The sequence below is a fragment of the Poecilia formosa genome, unplaced genomic scaffold, assembly GCF_000485575.1.
Source record: "Poecilia formosa unplaced genomic scaffold, Poecilia_formosa-5.1.2 Scaffold268, whole genome shotgun sequence".
Classification (NCBI taxonomy): domain Eukaryota; kingdom Metazoa; phylum Chordata; class Actinopteri; order Cyprinodontiformes; family Poeciliidae; genus Poecilia; species Poecilia formosa.
This window is the reverse complement of record NW_006800207.1, coordinates 621338-641610: the sequence shown is the minus strand read 5'-3', so window position 1 is coordinate 641610 and position 20273 is coordinate 621338. Positions and strand designations below refer to the sequence as shown.

At 37.8% G+C, this 20273-nt stretch overlaps 1 protein-coding gene across 3 annotated transcripts in view; it reads right to left on the bottom strand.

Moving 5' to 3' along the window:
* syt6a (synaptotagmin VIa) overlaps positions 1 to 20273 on the bottom strand; it is an 83937-nt gene that overhangs the window by 37052 nt on the left and 26612 nt on the right. The window contains exon 1 of one of the 3 annotated variants that reach the window (XM_007570770.2): positions 7255 to 7336. The exons of the other annotated variants lie outside the window; for them this stretch is intronic. The gene's annotated coding sequence lies outside the window, so the exon portion shown is untranslated. Of the gene's footprint in view, positions 1 to 7254; positions 7337 to 20273 lie in introns of those variants that run through there. 3 annotated transcript variants of the gene reach the window in all.

The window sequence follows — 20273 nt, the reverse complement described above, 5'->3', positions numbered from 1 at the left end:
AGACCTATGCAGAACAGCAGTGGGGGCAGAGCATCTCCTTGGTATTTGATGGACACTTGTGCAAGTGGTTTGCGGTTGGCTTCAAGGGTGGTTTTCCACAGCCCCATCGTTGCAATGAAGGCTCTTAGAGTCCTATTGATGTTGTACATCTCTAAGCATTCAATGATCCAGGCGCGTGGCATTGAGTCATAGGCTTTCTTGTAATCAATCCAAGCGGTGCACAGGTTGGTGTGTCGGGTTTTGCAGTCTCGGGCAACTGTGTGGTCTACAAGTAGTTGGTGTTTAGCTCCTCTACTATTTATGCCAATATATATATATATATATATATATATATCTCAAGTATGGCTTAAAAAAATTCTTTCAGGAAGTCATCACATCTCTCCTCTATTAACCATTTAACAACGTTTTTACCAGCATTTACTGAGAAGTAGTTTGTATAATGAGCTGGGTTGATGTGCAGTTCTACCAGGTGTTTGCTAATTGCTGCTGGCTAGTCTGAAGGAGCCGAGTGGGGGAGTTGCTTGGAAACCGCAGCCCAGTGGTGCTAGGTCCACCCAGCTGAATGGTTGTCATGGGAGATTGAATGATTTCTCAAACAGGCATGAAAGAATCAAGGCAACACTCCAGATATGTTTTTGATCAGGGAATAATATTATAACATTATGTAAAGCTCACAAAAGGCAAGTTTACATAATAATGCCCCTTTAACATACCTCACAGTTTATCATAGAGTTGTTCCAATTAATCCAAAGCAAGGATCATTTGTTTAGCCCCTAACTAAACTTAATTCCCAGTCTCTGTTGTAGACATACTGTCTGAGATTCGATGTGTGACTTGGAGTGGTGGCTCAGACAAACTGAACAGCTAGTTGCGCTAACCCTAAAGCACTAATAAACATTAGTTACACAAACACTAATGCACTACACCAACACTTAGTGGATGCTAATGTTAAAGCGCTAACTTCAACTCAACTTATATGTGTCCTTGAAAGACTACAACCTTCAAACCCCAATTTAATTTTGACACTATAACTTACAATTTCTTTTGAAAGTTGTCAAAAAGGTAGACAGGTGGGTACTGATGGTACTGGAAATGGCACACAAAAGCAAAAACCATAGCAGTGTACCACCTTAAAGTCTGTCCTCTCCTTTCTTCAAGTCATGCTTACAGATAAATATCAACAATATGTGTGCCTTAATGCCTACCCATAAAAGCAGTATGCTTTTAAGACTGTCTGGCTAGGGAGTCAGTAATAGGCGTGGTAATGGCCTCCTAGCTCACATGCCACACCCTAGTGACACCACTGAAAGGATATTATTGTTTACATAGCTTTCTTGAATTTAATTCACAGAGCAGAAGCTGCCCATGTTGACTTTTAAGACCGACCATTTAAGCAAACCCCTATGAAATTAAATTTTTATAGCGGACAGAAAAAAAATCCAAACAGTGCTTTCAAGGTGTTTCATTGTTATGTTGATGGTTCAGAAAAAGGATCAGCATTAAACAGTAACAATGTGTTGTGCTGAAAGCTTTGGTGTGTAGTTCCAGTAAAAAACGGCGCCTGAGTTGTAATAAAATAATGGCTTTCCTCGGATCTGCCACTCACGGCTGTCAAGATTTTACGGATATTTCCCAGATAACGTGTGTACACTAAACAGCTGCTTTATTATGTACACCTTGTTTGTACCAGGTTGGACCTTCCTTCTCTCCCAGAAGAAGAGAGCAAAAGTTTTGGTCGATAATTGCATAATAGCATTAGGGAGTTGCTGCAGACTTGTCGACTCTACATTCATAAAGCAAATCTTCTTTTCAATCACATCCTAATGGTGCGCTATGGGATTGAAATCTGATGATTGTGACTACTTGACCTGTTTAAAAAAAACAGTTATAGTGAAATTTCAGACACCCTGTTGAAAGTAGCTGTTAGATTGTTGTTACATTGTGGCTATAAAAGGATGGACAGCAACAATACTCAGGTAGATTGTCCTTAAAGATATTCAGTTAGTACCATCATGCCACCAGCAGCAGCCTGTAGCGTTGATACAAGGATGGATGCATCTATGCTTTCATGTCATTTACCCCAGGTGTGATCTTGAGAAGGTATAATTATCCTGTTCTTGAATCTTAGTAAAATTAATAAAAATGTGTCACCATATATGGTGACTAACAAATCAAATTAAAGAATAAACGATCTCCAATCAACTTATTTATGCAGATAAATTATAAATTTGTTTCTGTGCATACTGTGAGAAATTTTGTGTGAACTTTTTAACTCTGAAATACTTCACCTAAAGTCAAGATAGCGCTGCCCTCTTTGGGTTGAACAATGGGAACCGCATTTGAATTAGAAGACAATAAAGGAAAAGCGATCCTACATTTGTCGCTTTTTCAACAAAAAATAAAAAATACAAGAAGGATTGGACAAGTTGTTAAATATAGCAACAAATTCCTAAGTTGGCACCAGTGCTTTTCTTCGTCCAGACTACAATCTCCACATTTGTTTCTCTTTTCTCCACCCGTGTTGCTAACTGATAACTGATTCTCTGAAAACAGAGGGAACAATTGTGCACAAAAATCCTAGAACGTCAGCAGTGTATTAAACACTGCGAGAACTAATAAACATTCTATGTTCAAAGTCACTTAAATCCATTTTCTCCATTTTGAGTTGGAATTTCAGTCATCTTTTCAATATCAAGATGCTTACGTTCATTCAGTTACATGTATGTTATTAGCTTATATGGTATTTGTGCTAACAAGAAACTGAAAAGGTGTTCATAATACAATGGGCAGTGAATGTATGTAATAGTTCTCAAGGATACATATCAACTTTTATTGAGGGATAGCTTAGTCAAAAATATTTCAAAGACAACTGGAAATAGCTCCAAGGATCATGATGCAAAATTTTAAAATAGAAAATAAAATCTTCTGATTAGTCGCATGCATTTAGTTAACTGATCAATGGAAAAAAATAATCATCAATAAAGTGGGTAAAAAAATATTCTGAAACGAAAGAGACTGTGCAGAGCTGTAAGGTGTCAGGCTTCTCCCGCTTTGTGACATTCATTAACCCTGTCCTTACGCTTTCCTTTTTTAGCCTCGCAGCTGCGGCTGTGCAAGCAGCAAAGGAAATTAAAGAAAGCACAGTGCAAATCATAATTAATGTAGTTTGAAGACTTTACGAGACACCTAAATGAACTGTGGTGGCCGAAAGGTCATGCTGGTTTCGAGCATCAGGTGAGGAGACGTTGGTGCTGCCGCTGGTCAAAAAAATTAAATGGCAGCAGAAAAGTGTGACAGTAGGTTTTCACTTGAGTCGGCAAACAGTTGAAGCTCATGCAAATAATCAGGACTAAGTTTATTTTTACAATGACTGGATAACCTTTTCTCTGTTTGGTGGATCTAAGCTGGTTGGATCCACGGAGCAGCATTAATGAGGATAACAATTTGAGTTTGAATGCATTTATGGGTGCTGGTGAAACGTGTTCCTAGATAAGCAAAACAATATCACAGTGACTTTATAAACTCTAGTTTCTTAATACCATCACAGGCTGGTTTACAAAACTGTCAGCTGTTTCTAATTAAAGTCAATTCTCTGAGTATTAAAAGTAAGACTTGGCTGACTCTAGGGACAATAAAATGTCTGCCTTGTGGTGCAGACTTTTATTTAAGATGATAAGCCTAAAATTAGTTTGATTCAGGAAATATTTTAGGAACAAAAAGATTTAAAATGTTGGCTTCTCTGGAATAATGTCTATTATTCACTCTCCCTAAACTCACATATCTTCTCTTGATAGATGAAGATGGCAAACAGGACACAATTGTGTGTTGCATTTTTGTCATTTATTTGCTTTAGTCAACACTGTGCAGCTAATTAGGGAGACCTCTGATTAACTACAAGACAATAAAAGGGGGAAATTAAAACTTTGATGGCCTCCAACAGTGCTGATGTTACTTTACTTGCTCTCGGCATTTCTGATTCATAAAGTTTGTGGATTAAATACACTGATTTATAAATAAATAAACCAGTTCAAAAGATAAATTGTACAATATCTAGAATACTACATACAAAATACTGTAATCTCCAGCTAAAGCAATAAAACTGAATTTATATGGCACTTTCTGATCATGCTAACCACTGGAAGGGTTTTATATGATGGCAGTGAAATTGACCACATCTTTTGAGTACAGTATTTTCCGCACTATAAGGCGCACCTTCAATGCGCCTTATAGTGGCGCATTGAAGGTGCCTTATATATGAAAACTTTTTTCATATATAAGGCACACCGCATTATAAGGCACATAGAATAGATGCTACAGTAGAGGCTGGAGTTACGTTATGCATCCACTAGAGGGAGCTGCACTAAACAGAATGTCAACAAAACAGTGCGATTCCGGTCTGCGAGAAGAGCCTTCCAAGACTGGGCCGGGGCGTGGCTGGACGATGGTCCGTTCACGCACAGCATGTTCGTGGAGAACATGGTGCTAAATGACCTGCAGACGACCTGATTCTAGACGGTCAAACTTTAACAAACCAGCGTTCTGACAACTATCCCAGCATGCACCGCGCGCTTCTTCTTCTACGGGCGAAAATGAAGTCGGCGGCTGCTTACCGTAGTTGCTAGATCTGTTGTGGCTCAATACCGGTCCATATTTAAGGTGCACCGGATTACAAGGCGCACTGTCGGCTTTTGAGGAAAATGAAGGTTTTTAGGTGCGCCTTATGGTGCGGAAAATACGGTGATTTAAGTCGTAATTATTTCATAACCAAAGACATGGAGTACTGTGAGAATGAGTGGCTAACCATTAGCTGCTGATGAAACCAAAGTTGGTCTATGATTTAAGTTCACTATTGGTAATAAACTAAAGAGCAATTTCACTTTTTTATGAGCTAGGAATTGTTGAATGTCAAAGCCTTTATTTTACTTGTGAAAACACAAAAGGGAGAATTTTTAATCCTGTTTTGGCAAAAGGGCCATCTTGGAATGAGGGCAACAAAAACTTAAATGTATGGATTTGTCAAACTTGGCCTGAATCAGTGTGCAGTGCTTACACAGTTTCAGTGGTAAATCTTTAAATTCTAAAATTAAAAGAAAGAAATTGTCATTCTTTATTTTCCACAAAAACGTCTCGTCATTCGGGTATCTTGTCTTGTGAGCTAGCTGTAGTGTCACATGTGTGTGACACTACACTTTTAAGATGGGTGCAATGTAACTTTAAGGAGTCTTATTTTCTGAAGAGATATGAGCTCAGTAGAAACCTTTAAAATTCACAGGGTTAAGAAAAGCAAATAGCTTGAAAGCAATATGGAATAGAAATGTTCAGTGCCTCTGAAGCATCTTACATCTTAAGATGATGTTTGGGGGAAAAAAAATCTCTGCGGCAGTACATGTGTGAAAACAGCTTTCCTAAGTGTGAAATAAAAATTTGGTAGAAGACTTCTTAGCCTCAGAGCTTTACAAATCCAGATCATTCACCAACAGGGATGTCATTATGGGAATCTGTCTCTACTTACCGAAAAACCGTTTTCATTTTAGCTGCAGCTTTTCTCTGAGGCGCACCATTTGGTCAACTCATAAGCGCAAAATTCTGATTTTTTCAGGTACCTCATTTAACATTAGCTTATGTTGCTCCCTCTAAACATGGAAAATTACTGTCAGCACAGGAAATCCTCTTGTTTACAAGAATGGCATCATTTCCTCTCATGAACGGCCAGCGTATTGATCCAGGCTGCAAAGCTGTCAAATTTCAACCCAATTTCATATTGCATTGAAACAAACATTGCCAGTAAAAGGCGGCCCCAGAGAGAGCTCAGCGTTATCTCACCCATCCTGCAGCCTTGTACTCCCAGATGTGTGCTTTAGCAGGCTTTATCACACCAAGGCGCTCTATTGTTCGCACAGTAAGCCACAGCGCAAGGGTATTTTACAGTCCAGCCTCAGTGAGTGACATTTTAACAAGAAGTCATAAACGTGTCACAGGAGAGAAGAAGCAAGACAAAATGCCAGAATCCCTGAATCTGCCCACTAAAGGGGAGCAAACGACCCCTGCAGCTATCCTGATCACACATAATCATGTCACGGTGTGCACACACACAATTGCACGCATCCATGCACTCGGTCACATGAGCTTTGTGACCATGTATGTCCCCACGCGTCCATAAACTCCAACACACACATGCTGCAGGAAGGCCACTGGGTCCAGTCATGCCAGGAGGCAGCAGGAAGCTGATAAGACTGGCTGGATTTGTTTAATTCTGTGGCTGCGAGTGGAGGATAGGAGGGGGGAAAAAAACATAAAACTGCACTCCAGGAACAGGTGAACATAAGCAGGGAGCTGCAAAGATAAACGTAAACAGGATTACCACTCCGCCAGAAACAAGTTGTAGCGGATATTTGATCAGAGATAAATCTTAGCCCATTATCACATCCGACGCGCTTTAATCCTAAGTAACAATAAGGCTAGCAGTGATGAGGATAACACAATTTCCTCTTACTCAGACTGACAGGAGGCACAGGCTATCCTGCGGTATCTCTCCCATATTAGCCCAACAGCTCTGGTGCTTCATCAAAGTGTCATGATGCAAGTTGATCAAACCCAGCAGGAGTGATGTGGAGAACAGCGGAAGAAAAAAGAAAGTGTGCACAGGGGAGCGAACGCAACAAAACACACACTCAATCACACCAGCAAACAGCAGTGACCTGCGTAAACATTTTACGCTATGCAGCTGAGTGAGTTTCCACACCTCCACCGTACAGGTAGAGGGACGTGGCATCAGTTCAGCTCTTCAATAATTGATAAAAGCGGCAGAGAAGACAAGTCAATATTTAAATAAATTCCCTGTGGCTCTGACACTGATTTAATTGACAAAAGGTGTGTAAGACAGAGGAAGAAAGTCCTGCTGCAGACATCCAGACTAATCAAATATTAAAACTATGCCTCATGAATGATACAGAGGAGTGTAATGACTACCAAAAAAAGAAGTTTTTTTTACCTCAGCATGAATTATTCAAAAGTACATAGTCAGTGTTGGACTAACCAAACAAGAGGTTACAAGATAAGTATTTAAAAAAATAAAAAATCCACTGCTGCTCTGCATCGGAGCGCAAACACAACGACAACGTGCAACCTGTTTCACACCACTGAACCAAAGCTGGAGAAATCAATCGTCAAAAGCCAACAAAGAGGAAAAAAGGAGCACTCAAAGCATCAGATCTGAACCTGTGATTCAATCTCCTGTGACAGCTGTGTACTCACCAGTGACAGCGCCTTTCACTTTTCCCTCTCTTGATCCTTCACTCTCACTTTTCCCTCCCTGTTTCTCTGTTCCTTTCTGGCTCTCTCTCTCTTTCTATCTCTTTTTCCCCCACGCTCCCTCACTCTCTCCTCCCGATCCTCTCCCTTGCTTGCTCCTGCACAGAATGAGCCTCCACTGCACTCTGGAACCCTGTTTCTATGGCAGTGCAAGCAAGCAAAGCAAGTCAGCAGGATACTGTAGTGCAAATGTCTAGGGGGCACATCCCTCACTCAGCCCAACGAACAGTCAAACAAGCTCAATAGCCTTTCACTTCAGTCCTGTAGTGCTCAAACACCCACAAACCACTTTAACTTCAGCTTAAATCGCCGCTGAGACTCAACATGCGGTTTCCTGGCTCCTACAAATGCAGGCAATGCAGCAAATAAAAAAGTCAACATGCACAAGTTAGAGTGAATGAATATAGATGAGGGTATCCTCATAAATATCAAAGAATCTCCTTGAATAGATGTCCAGATAACACATTCAGAGAGTTGTTTTATTCCTACACAGAATCAGATTAGGCAAATGTGTAACGAAGGATCAAAAGGGAGTCTTTTTTTTGCCCCCCCCCCCTCATTTTTATTTTGATGAGAAACAAATGCGAGCCAGCGCTTTGTTCTGTGTGAAGAGAGCCTGCAGTGAGATGCTGCGATGAACGCGTACATGCCACACACTGCTTCAAGAGACACACACCATTGATTTAATAAGCATGGGACACCGCTCCCCCGGTCTGCAGCGTTGACTGTGGTCATGCGACATATTGCAGCACAATCAGTACAATCTTCAGCAAAGAGAGAAGGGGAGAGGCGGAAACAAGGGGGGGAAGGGGTTATATTACCCCCTATCTAACCATGATCTGGAAAATCACTTTCTTGTCAAAAGGGAATTTCTTTCTGACTACAGCTCCTTGAAATCAATTTTCAGACCAGCTCTGACAAAATATATGTATATAGTTACCTGAAATAGAAGTATAAGAAGTTGCAAAGTTAAGATGAGGCATTCTGAATTACAGCTATTAAAGGTAAACACTTTCTTTGCCAACTGTTACATTAACCAATGCATTATAGATTAGTCTCAAACCCAGCGTGGTAGTGCAAAGTGTTGGGTTGTTCTTGATTCATATTTTATCCTGCATGAAATAAGGACACCACAGACCTCCCAGTATCAGCAGCGTAAAGCAAAATGATGAGGCTCTCTAGTGGCTGTGAGTAAACCGAGCCTGCAAGTGTCTGAATATAAACAGAAACGAGGAAAATTTGTTCTCTCACTTTATAAACCAAATGTATAAATTTTCAACCCTCGCTCTCGGCAGTGGGTTGCCTGCGAATGCGTTCGAATGAGTGTGATTCACTTTTCTGTTTAAGGCAATCCTCTGCAACTTCGTCCAGAGAAACGCTGTAATACTTTTTTAGTTTACTGTCTGTTTGCCATTCGATCTGACTGTTGCACACACATATGTGTATAACACATGCTGCTACCAATGCATTAAACCTACTGTAAGTACAACTGAAGGTTTGCCATTTTTGTTGGATCATTCTTGTTGTGTATGTATCCCAGTGGCATCCAGAACAGCAGCAGAATGCATTAATGGGCTTGTCAGCTTTTTGGAAGTAGTAAGTAATACTTTCCTTACTTATAACACACAAATATTCTTGTACAATCCTCAGAATAGTCAGGCTAAAGGCATTTTGGAGCCTTAATCAAACTGTAAAAGTTGAAATCTACGGGGTATAGTTTGGATAAGGTATTTATGACAGGTAAAACACTGGCTCAAACTCTGACTCAGGGATTAGAAATTCATTTTGGCTCATTGGCCAAAAACGTTATCCATGACATCTAGCTAGTGTTTTCCATATGAAGGAATGTTTTTAACATTTGTCCCTGTTAAAAAATCTAATAAAAGATAATATTATATTAACAGATAAGTTTGTCTCAGATTTCTTAGCTGAACATCATCTATGAGCTATAAAAACATATTCATCATATTTTTTGCACAAAATCATTCTTAAATAATGAGACTTTAGTCTGCTCATTTCTACCTATTTTGACTCTTTTTAGAATAAGCCGTTTTAGGGCCTATTGTCACTGTAAATCCAAATGCTGGCCACGCCCAACTCAACATTTACACTCGCACATGAAAATAGCTACAAACAAATGTGCAATTATATAATCGTATGTCTTCTAAACAAAAGTTGAGACTCCTGCACAACCAGGAAGAATGACGCAAGTGGTTTCTGGAAGTCAACAACAAAACACTTCTCTTTTCCAGCATCCATTGTACAGTTCATACAGCGGTAAAATCAGCCAAACGTCCTGGAGCTTTGTTTGGGTTGCTAGGTGATGGGCTGGGCTTCTCTGAGGTTGCTAGGTAACGGTGCAGTGCTACTCAACAATCAAGAGGTTTTTGGAACAGCTCGATTTTCAGACACCAAAAAAACATTAATTTAATGCCAATTTAGTTATGCTAAATATGCCAACATGGTCTATTAGACTTGGATTTCATATGAAAAAAATAAATTAAAAAATGTGAAGTAGTTCATTATGGAAGTAAAATTTTGTCCTGAATTTTCAATTATTTGAACTGAATAAATTCCCATCATTGAACAAGATCTCAGATACTGACAGCTACCAAACTTTGTATTTACCAAAGTTGTACTTTCTGACTGGAGTAGTTATTCGTCCTGTTGATGCCTCCACAGCACTTAAATTAGAGAGGAAGTCACACTTTTTCGACCGTCCACAAGAACTGCTGTCACAGCTGGTTTCAGAAAGTTACTAATATTTATCCAGGAGAATTTTTTTTAACTATTTGTAGCTTAATGCCTGTCCACTTTTCTGTAGTTGGAGGGAGGTGAAGTTTGTGATTCAGCAACAGTTTATTTGTGAAGGTATTGATCCTGGAAGTGAGAATCTGTCCAACTTTTCTGAGCTTCGCTGAACCTGAAATGCTCATTACCTTGTTCTCTCCAGGAATAATGTCAATTAGCTGTGTTCAGCTCACCGAGCTGAAAATAGAGCAAATAAACAGAGAAAATGTTTATAATGAGGACAGGAAGAGATTCTCTGTACACTTGAGAGGTGGTAAATTCATTTTTCTAATGGCTTGGATGGTCAGATTAACAAATAAGACTGCTAATTTTAAACCATCACATTATTGTGATGACAAATCTTTACATTTAAATTATTTTAAATATTCATTGCTACTGGGATATACAAGTATGTTACTGTTGTAGACATGTAGCTTGGTTTCAGCTTCAGTGTTAATTTAATGAGATGGCAGAGAAAATGTGGTGGTGGTTCTCTGATTACACAGCAGCGTCCCTCCCCCACCTGTTGACTAGCAGTACACATCAACAGGTGGTCAAAAATGAAACATATTTTAAAGATTCTTGAAAGTATTAACATTAAATAAATCACAATTAACCTCCTTTCAATGCTTCTCACAACAAAAATCTATTTTAAAACATTTTTCTCACAAAAATGCATTTTTCTAAGCAGAAATGCTCTTTGATTTATCGATGATGGCATGTCACCTCGAACCGCAGGATGAGACTGTTTGTTGTGAACAGAAAACAGATTGATTTCTGGACAAAAAAAGATTTCAAATGGGAATTTGTTAAATGCCTGTGTAGCACCTAATTAGCAACACAGGGGAGACTGAGTGAATCTATTTTCCCTGAAAATATTCTGCAGAAAAACTGGGGAAACTTTGCAAAATTAAACTGCTGAACGGGATGAACATTTTTCTCTACCTTCCAAAAGGTGCCACTCAGTTTTCTTCCCTTCAAGGGAAGTAGGAACCTGAAGCTAAACAAATAGGTTGGGGCAAATTTAATGCCACAACAGTGACAGAAAGTTTTAGCAAAGTCAGCAGCCAGACCATAGAGGAGACATCGGATGTTGTTTGTGAGCATAAAGTTTCTCAGAAATTGTGTTAAATTTGATCTCTCTTAGCATAAAATGTATTCTGCTGTTGTCAAATCACTTAAAATTATATTGATAATCACTCTTTCGAAACAAACATTTATTCAGTGTTCACTCAGAAATTAGCTGTAGAAGTGAGGAGTTTCTGTCAGTGTCTGAGCAAATGAAGGGGAGCGCTTAGTTGTGGCTCTTTGTATGTGAGCATTTACTGTAACCAGTAAAATCTAGATGTAAAAAATTTAAGTGGCATGACCATGTAGATCAGAATACTGTTTTAATATATATATTGCTGTGGCATAGCTAAGCGTTCACTAATAAAACACTGACTGATTGCATATAGAGAAATAAAACTTTCAGCTGCTGCTTTAAACAATACAAACTGTATTCTTCCAACACAGTCATTTGGAGAAAAATGCCAGGGCACACCTATGCACATCAGAGTGACAATACTGGGAAAAACCAGAGTATGTGATGCTTTGGAAAAAAGTGGTAATCATACAACTACATCATTATTTGCAACTATTTCAAAAGCAGGGCGAAGTCGCAAAGTCAATAGCTGTTCATTGTCAAAGATACGGAGGGAAAATATTTTTTTTGCTTGGTATATGGCTTACTTTATCTGTTTGAGCTTAGTTGCATTTTCAAGAAGCTGTGAAATCAGTGGTTTCAAAGACATGACTGCCTGGCATTTATAATGAGATTTATTTAAGCCTGTATAATAGACCCATGTAATACTCCTGGCTTGACATTGTCAAAGCACATCAAATTCTACCAAGATGGTCACGGTGACTGTTACTGAACACTCAGTGATTTTATTTCTTTATTAACAACCAAACATTCAAAACATGTAAAAAAAAAAAAAAAAAAAGAAAAAAGATGCTTGTAGATGCATCCATTATCTATTGGCCCTCTTGTCCAATCACATCATCCACTTTCCTTTGATGGAGCTGCCACACACACACATCAACATCCCTAAAACATTAACAATGCATGACAGATTGGGTTATAAGTAGCAAACAGCATGACAATCAGCTGACAGCAGCTGGACAGGCTCTTGTTGGGGCAATGATGGGTGTAAGCGAGGGGGTGGTGATGCCTCAGCTTAAGGTGAACTGCTGATGGGTATTAGCTAAGCAAATGTTGGTGTGTAGATGAGAAAAGACACAATGTGTCTGAGCGGGGACTGTCAGATAAAAAGAAAACTCTGTCCCAAACATGTCTTTTGTACTGAGACAAGCATAGACTGAAGGTGATGTAATTAACATTTTTATAACTCTGACATGGCATCACAGATCCAGACAGACACATCTGAATTAAATTCAGACAGATCTTTTTTTTTATTTACGGTGTCCTGGATTTAAAAGTACAGAGAAGTGTCTTCTGAGAGCAGAATAATTAAAGCCAAATATAACTTGGAGTTACCAGCACAGCTTAGTACAATTATAACACAAAAAATTGCCACACATACACACATATCTTAACAAATTATATGCACCCATCTAATTACAGTGCTATAATTACAGGGGGAAGAATTAATGCAATAATTTAGAGCACTGTTTATTCATTTATGTTCAACCTTCTTCTTCCTCAATATAACCTTCTTATTCTGTTCCATATAACATTAACTGTGTTTGCAAAATGCTTCTTCTGATTACTCCTCAAGGCTTGCTAATTAGAAAATAATTTATTTATTTATGACCTCTTGATGAAACTTTAAAAAGTAAAGTTTTGTAGTTTTAAAGGTGATTCTCAGTTGCTGTTTTCATACAAAACACATGGGAAAAACTGCAAATTTAAAAATTAAAATTATGCAAATAAATATAATGAGGAATCCTCTCTTTAAAACTATAACAAATATTGAACTATAGAAAGAAAATATGTTTTCTCCAGCAGCAGTTTTGTTTTAAAGTATAAAAAGGCATGATGAGAAATTCAAACTTCCCTCATCCAAAAACTAAATTTGAATGCTTCAGTTAAGTTTTCTGCTTTGAAACTTGTGGTGTGTGTGTGTGTGTGTGTGTGTGTGTGTGTGTGTGTGTGTGTGTGTGTTTTAAAGAAATGGGATAAAAATCAACACTGAAATCAAAAAGTTACATCAAGTGGTGAAAACTCAACATATTTTGACCGGAGTGGGATAGAGAAGTCAAAAACATTACTCAAATAAGAGTAGCACTACTTAAACATCTTTTTACTCAATTAAAAGTAGAAAGTAGTCATCCAAGAAATGACTCAAGTAAGAGTAAAATACTATTTGGTAAACAGACTACACCAGTACTGAGGATCTGATTATATCACCTGATTTAATATTTAAAACTTATTTAATCAGACAAATAAAAATATGAAGTTATGTCCAATTTTTTAATGACTAAAATGAAAATTAATTAAACAAATTAATTAGAACATTTATTATGTTCTAATTAATTTGTCAATTTTATCATTTTTTTCATTTGATTTTGCTTATAAAAACAATTATGAATTATAATAATATTTCAGAACAGCATTACTCACAGAGTAACAAATATGTTAGAACATAACTGCTATGCCATATATTTTATGTGATAGAGGTTAAGTTGCACAAGGTTTTACAGAATCAGTTTCAGTGGGGCACCATTTTTACAAAACAAAATATTTTAAAATAATGAACAATATGAACAGCAAAGGTAATGGCATCTATGCTCTAAATGACCTAAATATTATATTTGCTCAATAACTAAAAATTCACAAACTGAGCAATTCTTAGTATTTGGGGGGCAAGAAAAGTTGGACTGTCAGAATAATAAAGGCCAAGGATCCCAAATTACATTTCCAGTGCATAATCCTGCTCCAAATTTATTATGATACTGCTACTTATTACAGCATTGTATAATCACATATAAATTTGAAGGGTTTTTTGTTTGTTTGTTTTTTCAGCTAAGCCAAGCCATTTATTACGCCTGCAGAAATCACAGATTCCCACCCATTAAGACTGCAATGTTTCACGATCAGGTTTTTACTGCAGCACAGAACAAATAAAGCAAACACCGGCTCAGAAGGCTTCTCACCGCTTTTAAAAAAGCCATCGTTGTTTCTGCTGATCGCTTAGAACTGGAGGGAGTGGTGGAAGGTGGGGGTATATTTTAGAAGTGATGGGATGGCTTAGAATAACATAATGATGGTGTGGGGTCGGATCAGCGCCTTCAGCAAGTCTCATTTCCACTTCTATAATGGCGGCATTAATGCAGAAAAGTAAATAGCAGAGAACATATGTATTCAAGACCACATTTTCCACAAACCTCCATGAATTTTTCAGCAAAACAATGCAAAATATACAAAAAAACATACTCAAGAATTTATAAAATGCATGGCTGAAGAAACAGAAGGTAGAGGTACTTTGCAGGCCTGTCTGCAGGCTTAGCTTGCCTGAAAAAGAGAATGTGTGGAGATTTTGAAAAGAAACTAGCAGGCAAAAAAAATAAAAAATAAAAGCACAGTTTTGCACATTCCAGTGAACCATTGCTTAAAGAAACCTTTATGTGAATTTGGAACAAAAAGAATGAATCAGCAAGTTTTGAGGAATTCAGATTTAGGAAGCACTTATTAGATTAACAACTTTTGATGGATGCCGTCATATATTCTGAAAGATTTTCATCTATTTGGAGTCCCCCCCAAAGGATGCAAGTCTGACAACACAATAAAGACCAGAAATAGGAAACATTTGAGTGTCGAGGGGTTTGATGTCTTTTGTTTCGGCCACAGACTCTGAGGATCCCCAAGCTATGATTGATACACCTGCAAATGACAAATCTGCAGTAAACAGAGAGGAAGACAATTATCATTTTTGGAGTTTAAACTGGTAAAAGTCTACTAAAATTTCTGCTTTGAAATCCATACATGTTCTCTATACGGTATTCTGTCTGTGTCACCTCAGCTGACATGCAGGTGCGTCAGTGGAGATACCTGGGAGGATACGTCTGTCTGCTTGGCAATCAGCATAAAGGGAAGGTAGCAGGAGATGCAGCAGATCCCGACAGGATATATTGTTTAGACTTCAAGAACATCTTTCACTTCCAGCTTCTTCACCGAACACATCAATCAGGCCTAATAGTTTTTATAACAGCTTGTCTCAAAAAGACCTCTGTGGTTTTTTGGTGATGGAATCTGGCCGTTCTAGTCTGACCTGTTCCCTGTTATAAACGGCTTCCAGTTTATTTATAATCAAGTTAACCAGCAACTAATCAGATGGTCTTAATTTTGCAACAGCTGTAAAGATGCAATAAAACACTGAAGGTTAATCCGATGAAGCATCGTTTCAGACATCCTATTTCTGGACAGAGTCGGGGTCGAGTTTTGGGGTATTCATGCACAGTCATGCACACATTCACTCTTAATATAAAGTCATAATCCTATCATACACATTTTTAGACTGTGGAGGAAGTACAAAAACTCCATGGCATAAGAACTGGTTGGGATTTGACTGTGCCACCCCTATGTTTTGACTACAAAAGTAACATACAGATTTATTCGGAAGAAATTGTCAAGCATTGGCCCCTGTTTCATCTCAGTGCTTTTTTGGAGGTACAGATTTCATGAAAATTAAAAAATAAATAAATAAATAAAAATGGAACAGTGTTTTATAGTTTTACTCACAAACCACAAAGTCAGAATTTTTTACTGTCACCTTCCTTTCTTCCTTTTTACTTTTTTCCACTGCCTTCCTTAGGCCTTGGCATTCCAGGAATAAGAAATATGAAGAGACTGGTTGACTACAAAAAGGGGGATGAGGATGGCCGAATTGCATTATTGGCTTTATTAAATCAGGGTTTCCCCTGACACCCAAGTAGACATATCGCATAATGAAAAATTAATCTGTGTCGGTATGACCTTTGGCCATCTGGACTATGATTGTAGTCCAGATGGCCGCCTTGTTTGTCTACCAATCTGGTTCATTTGAAGAGTATGAATGCACAAATGAACTCTGATGCAGACCAAATAAATCAAACTCTGGTCCACCTACTAACCAGATCTTTAGTTTGGCTGAAGTGAACTCTGGTGGTGTTTGAATCCATATGTGAATGCAAGTGAACTGGAGACTGCTCCAAAAATAGGAAGGTGCGCTATAATCTAAGGGTATTGTGGGTAAATACAACCAAAACAAACACAAGAGAAAATCCTACAACCGCTAAAATTTGATGGCATTCCTTTTCTTGTTTGCATTACATGAAGAAGGAAGTTTGTGTCTTCTTTGGAGATTTTTGTGTTGTTTCCTTCAGTGGGTTTTGGTGCAGTGCCACCACATGTGAGGAGGAGGAAACAGGTTGCTCAAAGGGTTTGGTTTGTTTGGCAGAGTGTAGTGTGAAAGCAAACAGCACCAGCTGGAAATGGAACAAATGTTGCAGTTTTGGTTCCCAACTGAACCGAGTCTACAGGACTACCAGCTGTGAAAACACCAAGTAAGTCAATATGAAGCACTCTGTATCACCTTAACATGTAAAACACTCAATATGAAAAAATATAGAAACAAGCCAAATTTGAAATAAATTAAGAAGAATTAGACCCACACAACATGAATCAAAACAGATAAATTATGTTCAAGGTTTGCATTCCATTCCATTCTTCAAGCCTGTATAATTCATAATTCAAAGCACTTAAATCCGAGTTTGCTCCAAAAGACTGCCAGAAAAATGTCTGAGGTTGAGGTAACAAAACTATTATGGTTCTTCCATGATTCATATTGATGTGTTATAGCACCTCCTTTGTCACACCTAAGTCATTAGTTTAACACAGAGACACAACAACCAAAGAAACCCCTAAACAAGCACAGAGGGCTAGTTTTAACATAAAAAAATTAAAAAACAAAAGCAAACTGCAGGATTTTATTGTCCTTGTGTCTGTGCAGAAGATGCCCCTGAGAAATATCTGAGGAAAAGCAAAAGCGCCATCGCATATGCAGCAGCAGAAAACCTCATTTCTTGTGACGGTAAGATTAGTAGAGAAAAAGATGGCAATGATACAATTGTTCACGCCTGTGCAACAAAAGGCCGCACAGCATGAAGCATAACTGGAAGCAAAGTCACTACAGGGTAAAAATAGCCAACAAACAACAGCAACAAACATCCACAAAAAAAAGATCTAATCAGTCGTGGCTCCAGAGTAATTTGCAAGGCCACCAAGCAGAATCTCCAACTTCTGTCTCAGCTGAATGCAGGTAGCTCCTAATTCAGAGTCATGGAATAACAACTGATTAAAGTTAGTCTGCAGGAAGAACATGGTTCAGGTTTGATGTCATGCAGTAAATGTTCAAGGCAAGAAAAAAATCCAGCATCTTGCATGAAAGCATACAGTATGGGGGGCAAATAAAAATATTCAAATCTCAATCAGTGGCTGTAAAATCTGCAAAAACAAACAAATCACACCTCAAACCAAACAGAGTAGTCTTTAAAAGGTGATTCTCTGCACGTAATATTCAATAACGTTATTGTTTTAAATCTATATGTAATCTCTGTTGCAGTTGTTATTAATTGAACGAAACTCTAAACAAAAGGGATTTTAGCCTTGATTTAAAGAAATTCTGCATTTCTGCAGTTTTCTGGAAGTCTATTCCTGACCAGAGAAGATCTTAACAATAAATATTAAATCAGATGTGATCAGTATACCAGAACATCGGTAGCCTTTGCACCAAATAATTTTATACATTTAAATAGCTTTTTTGGATGACTGTTTTTTAGCTTTTCTCCACACCTCAGTGTGTATGTCTATGACTCTATCACAGAATATATTCATAATATGATGCGATTCTCCTAGTCCTGGTAAAATCAGTTTTGAAAATGACTCTACTTTCAATCTTAAAGTTATGTGTTGGTAATTTCGCAGCAGAATTTAATGGAATCGTCCACCAGCTTATTTGCTGAAAATTTGTGAAGCCTTCATCTTGAAGGTAACAGAAAAAAATGGAAAATATTCTGTTATGATCGGGTCAATATGTGGAAGATCAATATTTACTAGATAAGGTTGTACTTGTGCAGCTTAAACCTCTGCACATTCCAGTCAAGCTTATCTATTATTAAAAAAAAACTACTTCAAGTCAGGAGGAAAATGGATGCAAGAGTGTGAAATCTATAAGTCTTTACTTCACTTTCTATACTCTAATTAAAGATGATTAGTTCATGTCATAATCAGCAGGCTGACCTTGCTTTGATTATCAGTCCTGTGACATTTCTGGTGATGTTTTCAACATTTCCCTTGAGACCGTTTCTGGGTCAGACTGACAAGCTGTTCTCTTCTAACCTCAATAATCTGCAAGTTCACAGTTACTCTAGAAAATATTCCAATGTGTTTGAAAACTTACGGTGATCTCAAACACAAAAGCAGCTACAGGAAATGGATATAATCAGTGTGGGCTCTTTGTAGAACTTTACTTATAATTAAGTATTTGTAAAAGTGGTGCTTTCAGATATACAGTCAGATGTGTGCAGTTTTTTCCATCACTTTAATTCAGAGAAAACTTTCTTTTTTAAGGTAAGTTTGGATTTTCTGATCTATTATTTAGGATCATGCATTTGCTAAAGGCCTGAATAATGGCAGAAATAAGTTTATTTTTGAGAATCTTGCATAACTTTTACATTTGGAAGTTTCTTCGAGGAAATAAATACCCTTCCTGCCTGTGTTTACTTCAGTAAAACTCACCAGTGTTTATCTCATCCTTTTTCTGTCACCACAAACAGCTACATAACCATTTCACATACTCCCATTAAAACAGTCCTTTACAGACAGTGACAGACACAGAGTCATCTCTATAGACATTAATTTCTGATTTTTGTAGAAAAGATATCTATAAATCATTATAGATCTTCACAGGTTTGTTTTTAAAGAGAGGCATGCATGTTTCTAATTTTGTTCATTGTCTCTTGCCTATTCTCTCAGTGTTTCTGGAATGATTTGCAGAATGGCCATTTCTTTAAAACAGTCATATTTTGCAGACTTGTGTCCAAGTCTTGTTTATGGATCCGTTAACTTAAAATCAAAGCAAAAATAAGAGAAAAGTGAGGCAAGACAAAAAAAAAAAAAACATTTGAGTTTAACCAAACATTTTCTATTTAGACAAGATTAAAAACTTTCTGTTAAAGTCTCACCCTAAAAAGCTGCAAACTGTATCTCCCTGCACAAAATGCCTGTGCTGCAAGGCCAAATTTGTCATTGAATTGAGGTCAGAGGTCAAACAAAGTCCCCCCCAAAGAGCTGCAAACGTCGCTGATCTATGGAGATTCAAGGTTTGTCAAGTTATAAGTCTGTGTTCCTGTTGCCTTAGTTTTTAAAATAAACTAAATGAATGATTTGTGAAAAAGTTCATAACTATTTGGAGAAACAAGAATTGCTTGGAGACCATCCGTACGAGTTGAGGAAAAAAGCAATCAACCTCTCCAGCTGTAATTGAATTTGTAGAAAATATAGCAACAACTGTTGATGAGGCACATCTTGCAGTGTGAGCCTTTATTGATTTACTTGAGGCATTTGACACTATTCATTTGCTACTTTCAGCAAAAATGAGAATTATATAGAATGAGAGGTGTTATAAACCACTGGGTAAAAGTTAGTAACAAAACAGCTTTATGGATTAAGTTTTAATTGGCTTTTTCTTCCTCTGTCAGGTAGGCTTTCTGTTTGACGTGTGAATTGATGCAGAAGTAAGCTTTTGTGTCAGCTATTCCACTCTACAAATATTCAATTTCTTGCACCGGTATTGCGTGCATGGACAAAGACAGGAGTCTGGTCGCCAGTTTCAGACTTTGTCAGCCTGATTGCTCTCACATGTAGACATAACCTATACATTCTCCAGAGGGGATGAGGCTCAATCCTCACCTTACTGCTCACTACGCTGAAAATGTTGGAGTGAAATTGCACCATGTGCTCTGATTTTAAATAGGAGAAAAGGATGAAGGATAGGCCCAATATTGTCCTCAACATTTTTTTTTGCATATAACTGAGATCAATTTTCATGTCAGTTTTTCCATGTTTGCAAATCTTGATGGAGTACCGTAATTTGCCGACAGCTAATGTAAACTGATTGTGAGGGGAAAAA